Source organism: Aethalodelphis obliquidens, unplaced genomic scaffold, assembly GCF_003676395.1.
Source record: "Aethalodelphis obliquidens isolate GAN/ISIS:26980383/991018 unplaced genomic scaffold, ASM367639v1 scaffold38, whole genome shotgun sequence".
Taxonomy (NCBI): Eukaryota; Metazoa; Chordata; class Mammalia; order Artiodactyla; family Delphinidae; genus Aethalodelphis; species Aethalodelphis obliquidens.
Window position 1 is genome coordinate 4,237,514 of NW_020837982.1, and position 14,560 is coordinate 4,252,073.

At 46.3% G+C, this 14,560-nt stretch overlaps 1 non-coding gene across 1 annotated transcript; it reads right to left on the bottom strand.

The window, feature by feature from the left end:
• Positions 1–1,175: 1,175 nt before the first annotated feature.
• LOC113633186 (small nucleolar RNA SNORA72) lies at positions 1,176–1,307 on the bottom strand. Its single transcript, XR_003438099.1, has one exon. It is a non-coding gene; the product is annotated as a small nucleolar RNA SNORA72 (small nucleolar RNA).
• Between the last annotated feature and the right edge of the window lie 13,253 nt (positions 1,308–14,560).

Here is a 14,560-nt window from a genome sequence, read left to right on the forward strand (position 1 = left end):
GGGCAGAGTGAAAAGAGCGTGGACTTTGGGGCCACGCGGCTTGAGGGGACACGTGGCCTAGCAGCTGCTGGCAAGTTCCTTGGCCTCTCTAAGCCTCAATTGCCTCATCTATAAAATGGGCATAATAATAGTGCCTACCTCATAAGAGTGTGAGGATAAAACAAGCAAATTCATTTAAAGCAATTAGCCTAGTACTTGACAGGTAGTAAGTGGTTAATAAATGTTAGCCCTTATTAATCTCTCTGACTCTCCTCATCTGTAAAATGGAGGCTGGTAATAATGTGTAAGTCATAGAGTTATTGTGAGGCTTAGAGGAAATGGCACAGGTAAAGCATGATGATACTCGTCACACAGTAAGCTACCACGATATGACACTCCAGAAAGGGTCGCAAATAAGCAAGCCAGTTTTTTTTTTAAAGCTCGCGGAATTGCATATCTGTGTGATAGCAAGTGATGTTCAGGTGACAAGAGCACATGTTGAATATTGTTCCTCAAAATGCATTAGCCGAAGATCCTTTATTCCTTTGCATAGACATTTGCAGTGTGGGTGCAGAACCCTCTCTAGGAGACTTGAAGCTAAATTCTTAGAAGAGAGTACCTGCCGGATATCAGGCCAAAAAAAGGAGCATGTCTCTGAAATGACATAAAAAAGTTTAACTTGGGAAAGTTCAAACACAGACAAAATAAAAGAAACAATATAACAAACCCCTGAGTACCCATCATACAGCTTCCATCAACTCCTGGAAATCTTGTTTCAACTATACTCCCCCCTATAACTGTAACTTTAAAACAAATCCCAGATCTCGTATCACTTCATCTGAAAACATTTCGGTGTGTATGTCTAAAAGATAAGGATTATTTTTGAAACAACACCACATACCATTGTCACACGTAAAGATTTTAAATAATAATTCCCTCATATCATCAAAGTTCAAATTTCCAATTATCTTCATCAAGTTTTTTTAATTGCTTGTTTGTTTGAATCAAGATTCACATGTTGCAGTTAGTCAACTTTTTTTTTTACAATTAATTTAATGGCAACTGGTAATCATCAAATTAGCAATAGTTATCTTCAAAAGTTATTACACTAGTTGTGCTGTAATTTCTCGAGGTTGATCAGATACCTAGAGTCACAGACATTTCCCACATAAGATGCATTATATAAATCAGGCTTGATTTATCACCAGCATTTATAAAACCAGACCTAGGGAAAGAACTAGGTCTGGGGATACATGCATGGTCTTAGCGTAGCAAATTCTTAGCCTGCTCTGATTACTATACAATCAGAATAGCAAGAATATTTGCAGGATGTGACTTTTAAGTATCTTTTAACCTACAGGTTTCTCTTCTATCTCTTCCTTTTTTCCTCACAACTCGTTTGTGGGAGAAACTAGGTCATTTATCCTACAGATTTTCCACAATCTGGACTTTGTTGATTGCATCCCCATGGGGTAGTTTAATATGATACTCTGGCCTCTGTATTTCCTATAAATTGGTAAATAGATCTAGAGGCTTGAGCAAATTTGAGTTTTATTTGGGGGGGAAGGATACTTCATAGGTGGCATGGTCTTCTTTCTTCAGGAGGCATATAGTATCTTGTTGTCTCTAAAATGATACTTAAAAACATCAGAAATATATGATTATCTTTATTAGAAGTGTAAGAATATGAAAAGAGCCCATCCAGCAACAGATGAATGAAAAAACAAAATGTAGCATTTATACAATGGAATATTATTCAGCCATAAAAAGGAAGGAAACTCTGACACATGTTACAATATGATTGAACCTTGAGGACATTACGCTAAGTGAAGGAAGCCGGTTACAGAAGGACAAATGCTGTATGATTCCAGTTACATGAGGTACCTAGGATATGCAAACTCATAGAGGCAGAAAGTAGAATAGAGATTACCAGCGTCTAGGGGGAGGAGGAAATGGGGAGTTATTGTTTAATGGGTACAGAGTTTCTGTTGGGGATGATGAAAAAGTAATGGAAATGGATGGCAGTGATGGTTGTAAAACATTGTGAATGTACTTAATGCCACTGAATTGTACACTTAATGGTTAAAATGGTAAAAATGGTAAATGTTATGTTATGCATATTTTACCGCAATAAAAAAATATCTTTAAGAGCCCAGCTATTGGAAATTCCCTGGCAGTCCAGTGGTTAGGACTTGGTGCTTTCACTACTGGGACCCAGGTTCAATCCCTGGTCAGGAAACTAAGATCCTGCAAGTCACACAGTGCAGCCAAAAAATAAAAAGTGTCCAGCTATTGCATAGAATATGGCCCCTCTTCAGTTTATATGTCGGCCTTTGTCTGAACCTGCAGCCTTACTCCTTCTGTATTGATCTGCACATAGTTGTGGGACTCCTTCCATGCTCCCAAGAATCTCACGGGCTCCGCCTGACTCCACAATGAGCCACAATCCCACCAGCCTCGAGCCCAGCATCCTAGACTATAGACATACACAAGCAGAGCTGTGGAGGCAGCTGGAGCATGTGCTTCTGGAGATATAAGGCTTGAAGTTGAGCCTCTCTTTGCTACTTACTTGTCATGAGAGCTTAGTCAAATCAATTAACCTCTCAGTTTCCATTCTTATAAAATAAGGGCTATGAACTCCTACCTCACAGGGTTGTGTAAGGATGGAATGAGGTTGCATAATGGTCAAGGGCTGTACAAAGAGAGGGCTTCATGCTGTTATTATGCTTGGAGTGATTCAAAGAGGATCCAGCTAGGACATAGGTTTATCAGCTCATTGGGAAAATAATGTCTCCGGAAGTTAGTTACTTTGCAAGCTAAACTTTTCTTGACGTCATTCTTGGTGAGGACAGCAGTAGAGTCACCAGCTGTCAGTGCCAACACTGAGGGCATTCCCAGGATGTGGGATTTTCAGTGCTAAAACAGAAAGTTCCAAGCAAAATAGGACAAATTGGTCACCCAAGCCATGACCTACCAATTGCTAATGCTAGGGACTGCCTCTCAGGCTTGCTGACTACTGCCTATTTGACCTGCCTTTTCTTCTCAGCTTGGCCCCGGAACCTCTTCTTCTAAATCTCTTTGCTGGACCTACTTCCTCTGTTTGCCCTTCAGTGTTGGTGCTTCCTAGGATTTCTTCCTCCACCTTCTGCTCTTAGGATCCTACACCCCCTCCTTGGGAGATCTTGTAAAGCATCTGATAGTAAATATTTTAGGCTTTGCACGTGTCTCAACTACTTATTTCTATGACTGTAGCACAAGAGCAGCCATAGACAATGCACAAACGAAGGAGCATGGCTGTGTTCCAATAAAAATTATTTTTAAAAACAGATGGTGGGGGCTTCCCTGGTGGCGCAGTGGTTAAGAATCCACCTGACAATGCAGGAGACACGGGTTTGAGCCCTGGTCTGGGAAGATCCCACATGCCTTGGAACAACTAAGCCCATGCGCTACAACTACTGAGCCTGCGCTCTAGAGCCCGTGAGCCACAACTACTGAGCCCGTGCACCGCAACTACTGAAGCCCATGCACCTAGAGCTCGTGCTCTGCAACAAGAGAAGCCAACACAATGAGAAGCCCGTGCACCGCAAGGAAAAGTAACCCCCACTCGCTGCAACTAGAGAAAGCCCAGCGAGCAGCAACAAAGACCCAACACAGCCAAAAATAAATAAATAAAATAAATAAATTTATTTAAAAAAACAAACAAATATATGGTGGGCCAGATTTGGCCCAGGGACTACAGTTTGCTGAACCCTGGCCTAAGGACTGGAATCCAAGCTTATTAGCATAACCCAAAGGCAATTGGTCCCCCGCTACTCAGGACCAAGACACCAATAGCCTGAGGCCCAAGGAGAACAGCTTCCACTGCAGCGAGCAGGACTCCAATTAGACTTGGAAAGAACTTTCTTAGCTGTTAAAATTGCCCCAAGTTGTAGGAGACAGGGGAAAGTCCATCTCCTCTGGTTTGCTGATATGCCTCAGGCAAAGCCCTTTCTGGCCACTCCTAATTCTGGTCTGAAGATATCAACCTTAAATTAAATCAGCATAGATGAGTCGAGCCACTATTCCATGCAAAGCACTAAGTTAAGAGCAGGACTGTGTGTCCTCTTCCTGCAAAGCTCAGCATCTCTGCCCTGCCTGCAACGGAGGTGCAAAGACCAGTCAGAGATACGTGCAAAGTTACACAGCAAGATGGATGTAAATAACTGCTGAAGGTCACAGTCAAGGGGAGTCACAACATGCATGACTAATTATCGAGTGGAATCGTCCTGGAGGTTCAGAGGAGGAACAGATCAGAGGAGGGGTCAAGGAAGGCTTCACAGAAAGAGGCTAGGATTTGAGCCTATAATAGTAGAATTTCGACGGTCACAGCACCGCTGAGGAACATTGTGCACCTGGTGCTTTATATCCCTGTGATGTGGGTATTATTAGTCTGTTTTTATACAGAAGGAAACTGAGCCTCAAAACCCCAAGCAGCTTGGCCAAGGTCACACAGCCAGTGAGTGGCAGAACAGGATTTGAACCCAGTTAGTTTGGCCCTGAAGCCAACCAGGGCAGAGCTCCCCAGGAGGGACTGTAGCAAAGGGTGGGAAGAAGCGGGTGAAGGTCCGGGCATAGCTCCTACTGTGGCTGGAATGGGAAAGAGTGGATAGTGAGGTCTGGACTGGCTCGTGGAAGATGCTGGATGCCAGGCTGAGGAGCTTCAAGGGGTTAATTCAAGTGGAGAGCTGAGCGGGAGGCAAGTGCAGGTTAGAAGGGAGGGAGGGGACAGTGCAGGCAGGAAGGTGCTGGCAGGTTCAGCAGTAGCAGTGCAGGCAAGTCTGAGGCAGGGAGGTGATGCGGGGACTGGGTAGGAGAGACTAGGAAGGAGGATTTGTGTGGGGACTCTGCTACCAACAGCCATAGGAGGAAGTGAGGGAGGAGTTGGCAATTGATCCCACAGTTCTCCATGGGCCAGGCAGCAAGGCAAAAGCAACCCTCCAGATAGCTAAAGTTAATACAATGGCTATGGGATAGGGAGGGTGGGAGGGAGACGCAAGAGGGAGGGGATATGAGGATATATGTGTACGTATAGCTGATTCACTTTGTTATAAAGCAGAAACTAACACACCATTGTAAAGCAATTATACTCCAATAAAGATGTTAAAAAAAGAAAAAAGAAAAAGAAATACACACACACACACAAATACAATGGCTTATGTTTATTGTGACCAGCTACTATTGGTGAGCACTTTACATATATAAACTCATCTTACCCTCACAACACTCTTAGGAGGTAGGGTTTATTATTCCCATTTTTTTCAGGTAAAGGAACTGAGGCACAGAGAGGTTAAGCAACTTGGGCAAGGCTATGCAGCTGGTAAATGGCAGAACTGGGATTTGTTTTTCGTTGTTTTTGGTTTTTTTTTTAATATTTATTTATTTAAGCTGCGCCAGGTCTTAGTTGCGGCATGTGGGATCCGGTTCCCCGACCAGGGATCGAACCCGGGCCCCCTGCATTGGGAGTGCAGAGTCTTACCCGCTGAACCACCAGGGAAGTCCAGAGCTGGGATTTGAACCCAGACAGTCTGGTCCCAGAAACCTTGCTCTTAATCACTTTGCTATCCTACATCTGTTGAGGTAATGCTTTCAAGAGGAAGCAGGATTCCCCAACCTCAAGGATAAAGCAGGAGAGTGATGGCGATGGCAGGGTTTTTTGCCGGGTGGCATTGCCCAGTCAGACCTCAGGTCTCTGCTGCTACCTTGAGCCGGTTGCCTCTCACCATCAGGCAGGGAGCCTGAGGCGTGCTGCGCTGGGGCCTGCACTGACCCGGCCTACACCTCCAGGCAGAAGGGCACCTGGAGCCCAGGGCTGTCTCATCAGAATGGAGTGGGGGAGCATGGGCAGGCCACCCCATAAGTGGCAGCAGCTGGCACAGGCCACAGAGAGGGGCTGGCAGGGGAAGACCCAGCCCCAGTACTACAGCTTCACCAGGTTCGGGAGAAAGAATCCCACTCCCACCCCAAATATGAAATTCAGAAACATCACCTTCTCTGCGGCTCTGGACACAAAGGAGTCAGTACTAGGGGGACAGGGATAGGAGTAGTAATGAAACAAGCATGGAACATCAAACCCAAACAGGGAGTATTGCCCCAGCAGGAAGGCCAACCCTGTAAAGGCCCGCAGTGCCACGTGGGCAAGGTTGATGGCCAAGACTCTGTGTGACCTCAGGCTGAGGTCCTGGGCTGCAGCCTCAAGGCATTTGAGGAGAATCCTCTCTCCCGCCAGGAGCTGTCCCTCTAGGAAGTGAGAAGACTCCAGGAACCCCAGTCTGGGTACCTGTGGACACAGAAATCACAAGGTTTAAGGGAGGAATTGAGGTGAGGGAAGGAATAGGGAGGGAAGGCGGGGGGGGGGGGCGCGGATAAATATAAAGCCCCATAAGCCAGATATTTGCATAACTATTTCTGGCCCACAGCAAGAACTCCAGTTCCATCTGTGCCTGATACCCAGGCATGCCACTTGCTGCCTGACAAGGACAAGGAGAACAAACTGGCAGAGAAAAGGACATTGAGGAAGAAAGGATGGAAGCAGCAACTCTCCAAGTTTCTCCCCAGCACAACCCCAAATTAACCAAGACAGTCTGAACACTTAGACTGCAATTAGGCTTCCGCAGAAATGTTCCTGACTAATGGGCTTTTGAATCTTCCAACCGTCCTGGGCATTTTTTTTTTTTTCAGACTTACAAGGCACCAGGCATGTTTTTCTCAACATGCCACAGCAGACTATTCATAACTTAGATCGTTTCTCCTCCAGATTCGGGGGTCACATATAACTTTTTGTCACCATGCCAGGATGTGGAAGAGGCAAGTCTCACAGCCCCCATTCTTGCCTCCCATTGCAAAAATCTTATCTAACTTTACATGTCTGTAGCTTCTAATCCTAGGAATTACTGAAAAGCTTGCCAAGGCATAGTTTAGAGGGGGGTATTGACACCCCTTATCACCATCAGCCCCCTCTTTCAGCCTCCCAAATGCGAGTACAATCTAAATAGAGCGGCAGCATGCTTGCTGTGCAAACTCAGGGGCAAGACAGGACCCCAGCCTTCACAGCTGACTTGATCGTCTTCCCTAGTCCCCTCCTAAACAGAATCCTGGAGCTGCCCCTGGAACCTCTCTCCATTCCCCTTAACTTTCAAAAAGACAAGCTGTCCACATGAGTGAAAGTGGATTGAAGTTTCTGGTTGCCGGGGCTCTAATACAATGGATGAGAGCACAGTCTCTCAGGAGAACTTTGAAAATAGGGCAGAGATCTATCTGTGCAGGCCCAGGTTTCTCAACCTCAGCTTCAACCTCAGCACATTGACATTTTGGACCTGATAATTCTCCACTATAGAGGACTGTCGTGTGCATTGAGGGAGGTTTAGCAGCTTCTCTGGCCTCTATTCACTAGATGCCAGTAGCAACCCCCCTTCCACCCGGAGTCATGACAATCAAAAATGTCTCCATTGCCAATGGTCCATGGGGAACAAACTTGAGAACCTGGTCTAGGCTAAGCAAAGTGTTTTCCTGTTTGGAGGCAGGGGATGAAAACGTTGACCTCTAGATTCTAAGATCCAAAAGGAAAAACTCCAAGAGGGGTAAACAAGATGCTGTGACAGGCTAGAAGTCAGGGAGTAGAGCAAAGACCCCGTATCATAGGAAATTGTGATGCCCCAGCCAGCCAGCCAAGGTCACGTAACAAGGACCCTGCAGAGTCAAGAGTAGTGAATCCCCAGGTTTTCAGCAGCTACAGGCCTTATCATGCAAATCAGTTCCACCTCCAGTGTGTCCAGCTCTTCCTCTGAACTCAGATCTTCGGGGGTTGGGGGAGACTGCTGGGTAGACTTCTCTGGGTGTTCCTTGGAACCACACAGATCATAGAGGCCTGCAAGAAGAACCAAGGCCTGGAAGGGTTTCCAGGTCCATATCTTAGAGTATCTCTGCCCGCCCCAAAGCCCTAGAACACAGGGCCAGAGAGGGGCACTGCTGGCAGGGTTCTTAAGCTCCTCTAGTTCCAAATCAGTAGTACAGATTCTTCCTTTTGCCTCAGCCCCCCACGTGGCCTGGCGCAATACCGTTACTGATCTTTTCTGTATCGAAAACATTATTTTGTTCAACATGGATTTTTTTTTTTTGCATCAGTTTAAATTTTTGAAAATATTCCAGTAAAATATTCTTTATCTTGATTAGTGAGGTTTTTAGCATTCCTTAAATTTTGTGCCTGAGGCTACTGCCTCCCTCACCTCATTCTCACCCCAGCCCTGCTCACTGGGTCCCCAGCAGGACAGCCCATGAGGCACATGTGAAGGCAGAGGTCACAAATGGAAGCCCACAGGCTGAATTCTGCGCATAAATGTGTTTTGATTGGCTAGCACTGTGTTTTCAAAAATGTCTTGATTTGTAGCCAATTATTTTTAAGTCAAGAGATTCACATAAAAATCCACATTTCTGGTTTCTTTTGAAACCTTGGGTGATCTAGCAATACTACATACCATGGTCAATAGCTGGCGGGACCTGCTTAGTGGTTTTCTGTTTAGGGTAGGGGGTGCTGTCCAATTTCCCTCAGCCACACTCACGCGGCTTCTCCTACTTACAAGACCCATCTGATCTCCTGTGCAGTGGTATGCTGGAGCTGGCTGGTACCCATTCACAAGAGTTGATTGTCAAATTTCTAAAGTCAGTTGTTGAGCCATTATAAAAAAATTAAATTATATAAACTTACAATTAAGTACATTAAATTGAAAACTCAACTTTCTGATGACTATTTTTACTATTATGTTTACTATTTTACTAATACATTTTACTATTATGTATGCTCTTGAGGTTATTTACATCTGTTGTGCCTATATGGTGGAAATATTATATAGTGGTGTGTTACTGCATCTCTTCCCAACACTGTGTTCAGTTTTGTCACATTGGAAGCATGAAACTGGTCACAATAGGAGTATTTACACCATGGAAATCAGCAAACACCATAAAACGGGGCTTGATTCATTGTGTTGATGATTGTCTAGACTTAAGTTTTTTGGTTTATTTTTTGGCCGTGCTGCAAGGTATTGTGGGATCTTAGTTCCCTGACCAGGGATTGAACCCAGGCCCCCGGCAGTGAAAGCTCCGAGTCCTAACCACTGGACCGCCAGGAAATTCCCTAGACTTAAGGTATTGATGGAGAAAATATTAATAACATCAATAAACTTAGTGTGTCGCATCTGTAGCTGTTACATTATGATTAGCACAAAAATTTGAGGAGCTAGTCTTTCAGTATTTGAAAACTACCATGCAATTCAGCAAGGAAGTTGCTCAGTCATTGACTAACAAGTGAAGTTCAGACAAAAGAAAAAATCTTTATTATTTCACTTTCATCTTATGCCTTAACTTCAACAAAAATATCAACCAACATTCACGTCAAAAGTACACCTGTTTATCAGTTGTAACCTAAGGCTGATTACTGATACAAGCGGCCCTTAAAAATCAATGAAGGCATTTTGTGGGAATGAATTGGCTAAATGGAATTGACCATAAAGAGTATTGTATATTTTGTTATTATTTCTAAATTGTGTGCTACACATTCTTTATACAAATAAAACATTTTAATAACCTTATGTGTTTGCACACATCTTTCCAGGGAGCCAGTTTTTAAACGCTTACCAGCACACCCCTCTTGGCATCTGTTTGCCACTCTTACTGTAAAGTTTCTGGGCTAAGAAGGCAGTTACTTTCTCTTCTGTTTCTCCCCAATTCTTTGTGCCACATGGTCCCAGGGTGGGCACCCAGGAGTCCCCCAACAGAAAATCTCTCAGAATCCACCTTCCTTCCAGCAACCACCTGCTTCATGCCAGCCTTCTCACATGTGCTCGTATCAAAGTCCTCCAACAGCTAATTGAGATGGACGTGATTATCCCCATTTCACAGATGAGAAAACTGAATGGCAGAGCCAGGATTTCAATCTAGGTCTGCTGCCTCCAAAGCCTGTGCTCTTTGTACCATGCAGCCTCCCAAAGGAGAGAGAAACATGATTTAGAGCAAGCAGGGCACAGGAGAAATACCTATGTATCTCTCTGATCCCAGATTAAAAACAATGCCATTGAACCTGTGCCATAGACAAGGGCTGCCCTGGAGCCTTCTCCTCCTTCTATCAGCAAGATATTCCTTCAGTCAATTCTAAATCCTTATTATGGCTCTGGATTCTGGAAACCCCTAGAGCCAGGCCCACAACTCTCTTACCTGGAAGGGAATAGTTGTTGCTGAGAGGTGGAGGCTGAAAGAAATCTGCTGCCTGCTCCGGGATGCTGCAGACCAGGAAACACGCAGAACATGGGCTTTTGTCCCCAGGCTGTGGGGGACTTGCAGGAGGTAAACTCAGAAAAGGATGCCACCAAAGCTAAGACCCACAGTGTGTGTTCTTTGTGTTCAGAATCCTACACACTCGGCACAACGGAAGCCACGAGTATCCCCCTACCCTCCAGTGTTCAGGACCAAGCTGTGGCCATGGCCTGCCGGGTTCAGGAAATTCCCTCCTCAGGTATGGACACCCTGACGTAGTCACCCTTGCAGAGGTGCAGATGAGGCCCGGCTTGGAAACTACCTGGCTCCCAGGAGTGCTTGGCTGGCACTGACAGGAACGGATCAGGAGCTAGGGCTGTTCCGTTCCCAAGGCGGAAGTTCCTACCAGTGAAGCTCTTTTCTCCCAGTTTGGTGGAGGGGCCCCGGGGAAGCTTGGGAATGACGTTTAGGAGTGCCTCCCCAGGAGAAAGCCCTGTTCCCCAGAAAGACTTCCCAGTTTGTCTGGCCTTCCTGATGTCTCTCGGCATCTGAGTCTGAAATCAGGGGCCCCAGGCTCTATCACTTCTTGTGTGACTTGGGGCAACTCACTCCACCTCTCTGGTCGTCATTTGTGTAACAGAACCAACAAATATTGGATGGCCAGGGCCAGACTCAGGAACATCACATTCCTTACCTCATTCATACCTTCTCTCCGACCCTGTGAGGTTAAGATTAGGATCCCTACGTTGTAGCAGAGGAAACAGAAGACCAGAGACGTTAGGTAATTTAGCTGGGATCACTCAGCTAGAATTCAAACCCAGGTCTAGGTGACTCCAGCTCCACAGATTCCTGTCATAAACTATAAAGTACTTGACACAGAATAGCAGGAATGACTCTGTTCTCTACTGCAGGGTATAAGAAATAGATGTGAACTTTATATCTGTATTGAACCATAGAGTTTAGTTTAATCCCAGGCCATTTTAGGTTCCCCTTCCCTCTGCACACAGGCCTCTCACTGTTGTGGACTCTCCCGTTGCGGAGCACAGGCTCCGGATGCACAGGCTCAGCGGCCATGGCCTACGGGCCCAGCCGCTCTGCGGCATGTGGGATCTTCCCGGACTGGGGCACGAACCCATGTCCCCTGCATTGGCAGGCGGACTCTCAACCACTGCGCCGCCAGGGAAGCCCTGCACCAGGATTTTGTCAAGGTGTCCCAAGGCAAGTGTGCAAGCGCTCAGCCCTCTATGTCATCTGCCTCTATGTCAACTGATTGGTAGAACCGGGCCATTGGTTGTCCCACACTGGGTTACTGCTGAGATGTCCTTTATTTCTTGGCTTTCTCTGTTATGTCCATGCCAGGCTTGAGGGTCCTGGGTTCTTGGCAGCCAAGTTCCCATCTGCCCCACCTCCCCAGACCACCATTTCCTTTTTGCTGCCCCAGGCTCCAGCCCTAGTACACCACAGGATCCCTCTGGCTAAGACTCATGGCCACCTACAGAGTCATCCTTTCCCCTCTGTCTCTTCTCCTCCTTAGCCTGGAGGAAGCTTCTCCAGTTTCTGAAAGGAGCCCCTCTCCTCTCAAACACCCCATCCGGCTTTCACGTATGATATTTTCCTCAAATATTCAGTCTCTACTCAGAGGTCCCTCTATTCCCCTGAAGACTAGATTTCTGGAGAGGGAGGCCAGAAAGCAACTTTATTTCTGAGGTGTCATCCTCTGAGGCAATGAGCACAGGACAACCCAGCTCCTTGAAAAGCAGGAAGTGGTGGGGATGAGGTGTTAAAAATACCAACAGGAAGGAGAAAAAATGGGTAAGATCTCAAAAAATTTTACATCAATAATCTTGTACAAACTTACTGTTCTTTCTCCCAATTCCCCTTTCTTTGGGGGCAGAGATATAGCGTTTCAGGGCTTAATACTAGTAGTAGCAGTAATAATAATAATAATAGCTAATATATGTTGAGGCCTTTTTATGGGCCAGGCACTATGATAACTGCTACATCTATATTACTCCATTTAATTCTCATAAAAATTCTGTGAGGCAGTTCTTATTATCCCCATTTTACACATGAGGAAACTGACCCTCTGAGAGCTCTGCCCCAAGTTCTTACAACCTGTACGTGTGGAGCCCAGTTCTCACCCAGTTTTCCGACTCCAGAGACTGTGCAGCAACCACTGGACCACACTGTAGTTGGCTGACCGGTATCACTCCGACTGCCCACTCACCAGCATCGAGAAATATTGTCTACAAGCAAGTCAGGCACCTCCTCAGGTGAGGATATAATGGAACTTTGGTGTGAATGGGTTTCACCTGCAGAAGCAGGAAGTTGGCTGGGAAGGAGGTTACTCCCAAGGACCAAAAGACCAGACTGTAAGTCCTTGGCCCACCTGGCAATGGGCTCCCCAGGCCAGACTCAGAAGCATTGCCTGGGGTTCCAGGCTGGACCCACCTCCAGCCTGTCTTCCCTCTTGTCTAAAGGATGCTGAGAAATCACTGCCCTAATCCAGGGTCCCCTCATCCACCCAGAATGTGGGTACCAGAAGTGGTGTCAGATGAAGCAGGTACCAGCAGTCTGGCCCCGGGAGGTGAGGGGTCAGCCTGGGACCAGAGCTGCATGTTCCAGGTCCAGCTGCTCCCTGGATACACACACGCACGCGCGCACACACACACACACACACACACACACAAACACAGAGTGACAGACTGTTAATCTTCCCCTAATATGAAATTCCTTTTCTTCTATAGTGATAGAACTTTTTATTAACAGCTAGGCAGTATCTACCCAGAATAAAGACCTCATTTCCCAGCCTTCTTTTCAGGAAGGGTGGTCATATGACTATTTTCTGGTCAATGGATGTACATGGAAGTGGAAGTGCAACTTCCAGGCAGGGCTCACCTGGGTGATTTTCTTGCCCCTTGTGCCACTGACTGAGGTCACCTGGTGGTATTCAGCCGGTGCATGGGTTGGCTTGGAATGTCCAAGTCAGCTTCACTCACATGTCTAGCATCTTGGCATTGGCACGGGGCAGCTTCTGGTGAAAGGCTCAGCTGGGACAGTCAACTGGAGCACCCACGTGTGGTCTCTCGAGCACGATGGCCTCGCGAGAGTTGGACTTCTTATGTGGCAGCTCAGGGCTCCACGAGAAAGCGTTCCAATGATCAAGTCAGACACTCCGTGGCCTTTCACAACCAAGCCTTGGAAGTCACTTGACATCACCTCTGCCTATGCTATGGGTCAAAGAAGTCACAAGCCCACCCAGAGTTGAGGAGAAGGGTCATAGACCTGCACTTCTCAATGGGAGGAGAGTCAAAGAATTTGCAACTTTGTTTTAAAAACACACCACCAGCCCTGGACCACTAGGTCTGGACTTGAAGTCAGAGAAAAAAGAAACTTCTATCTCATTTAAACCACTGTTATTTTGACTCTCTCTCACGCACAGCTGAATCCAACCCCAACAGACACACATATATACACAGACATATTCACAATATGCACAAGACACGGAGGGTGGGGGTGTGGGCAGATACTGAAATCTCACAGGATTAGGAGTATTCATTTACTCACATTTAGTCATTCAACAAACCAAGCTCAGCAGCTGTCTTTCCCCAAAGCTCTTATCTCACTCCATACTTCCCCCATCATAACACTTTCCATAACCTATTGTAATTACCCATTTATTTGTCCATATCATCCTTGCTCTGCTCATCTCTTGGACCATCTCTGTCTTGTTCATCATCATTCACTTATCACCAAGCACAGAACCTCCGTAAATATTTTCACAGGTTCATATTTTACAAAGAGACAGCGGGTGATGCTTCAGACTGCTGGGGTCTGGAGATCAAGTGGAGAGAAGTGACACTGGTTAGGAGTCTGCATGATGCCTGGAAATGATGAGTTCCCGGACTGAAGCGTCAGCAGCTTCAGGGGGATGAAATGAAGAGAGAGCAGGAGGTGGGACTGCCAGGCCTTGGTGATGATGGGTGAGGGAGAAGCAGGAGTCAAGAGTGGCACCCACAGGAGTTCCCTGGTGGCCTAGTGGTTAGAATTCCAGGCTTTCACTACTGAGGGCCCCGGGGTTCAATCCCTGGTGGGGGAATGAGATCCTATAAGCTGTGGGGTGCAGCCAAAAAAAAAAAAAAAAGAGTGGCACCCAGGTTTCTAATCTGAGTAAAAGAATAATAAACAGTGGCATTGTTTGCTGAAAGAGAAAAACAGGAAAGGGAGGTAGAAGACTCAGGGAATGTAATGAACTCAGTTTGGGCTATCTGCATTTCAAATGCCTGGGGGCCGTCCAGGC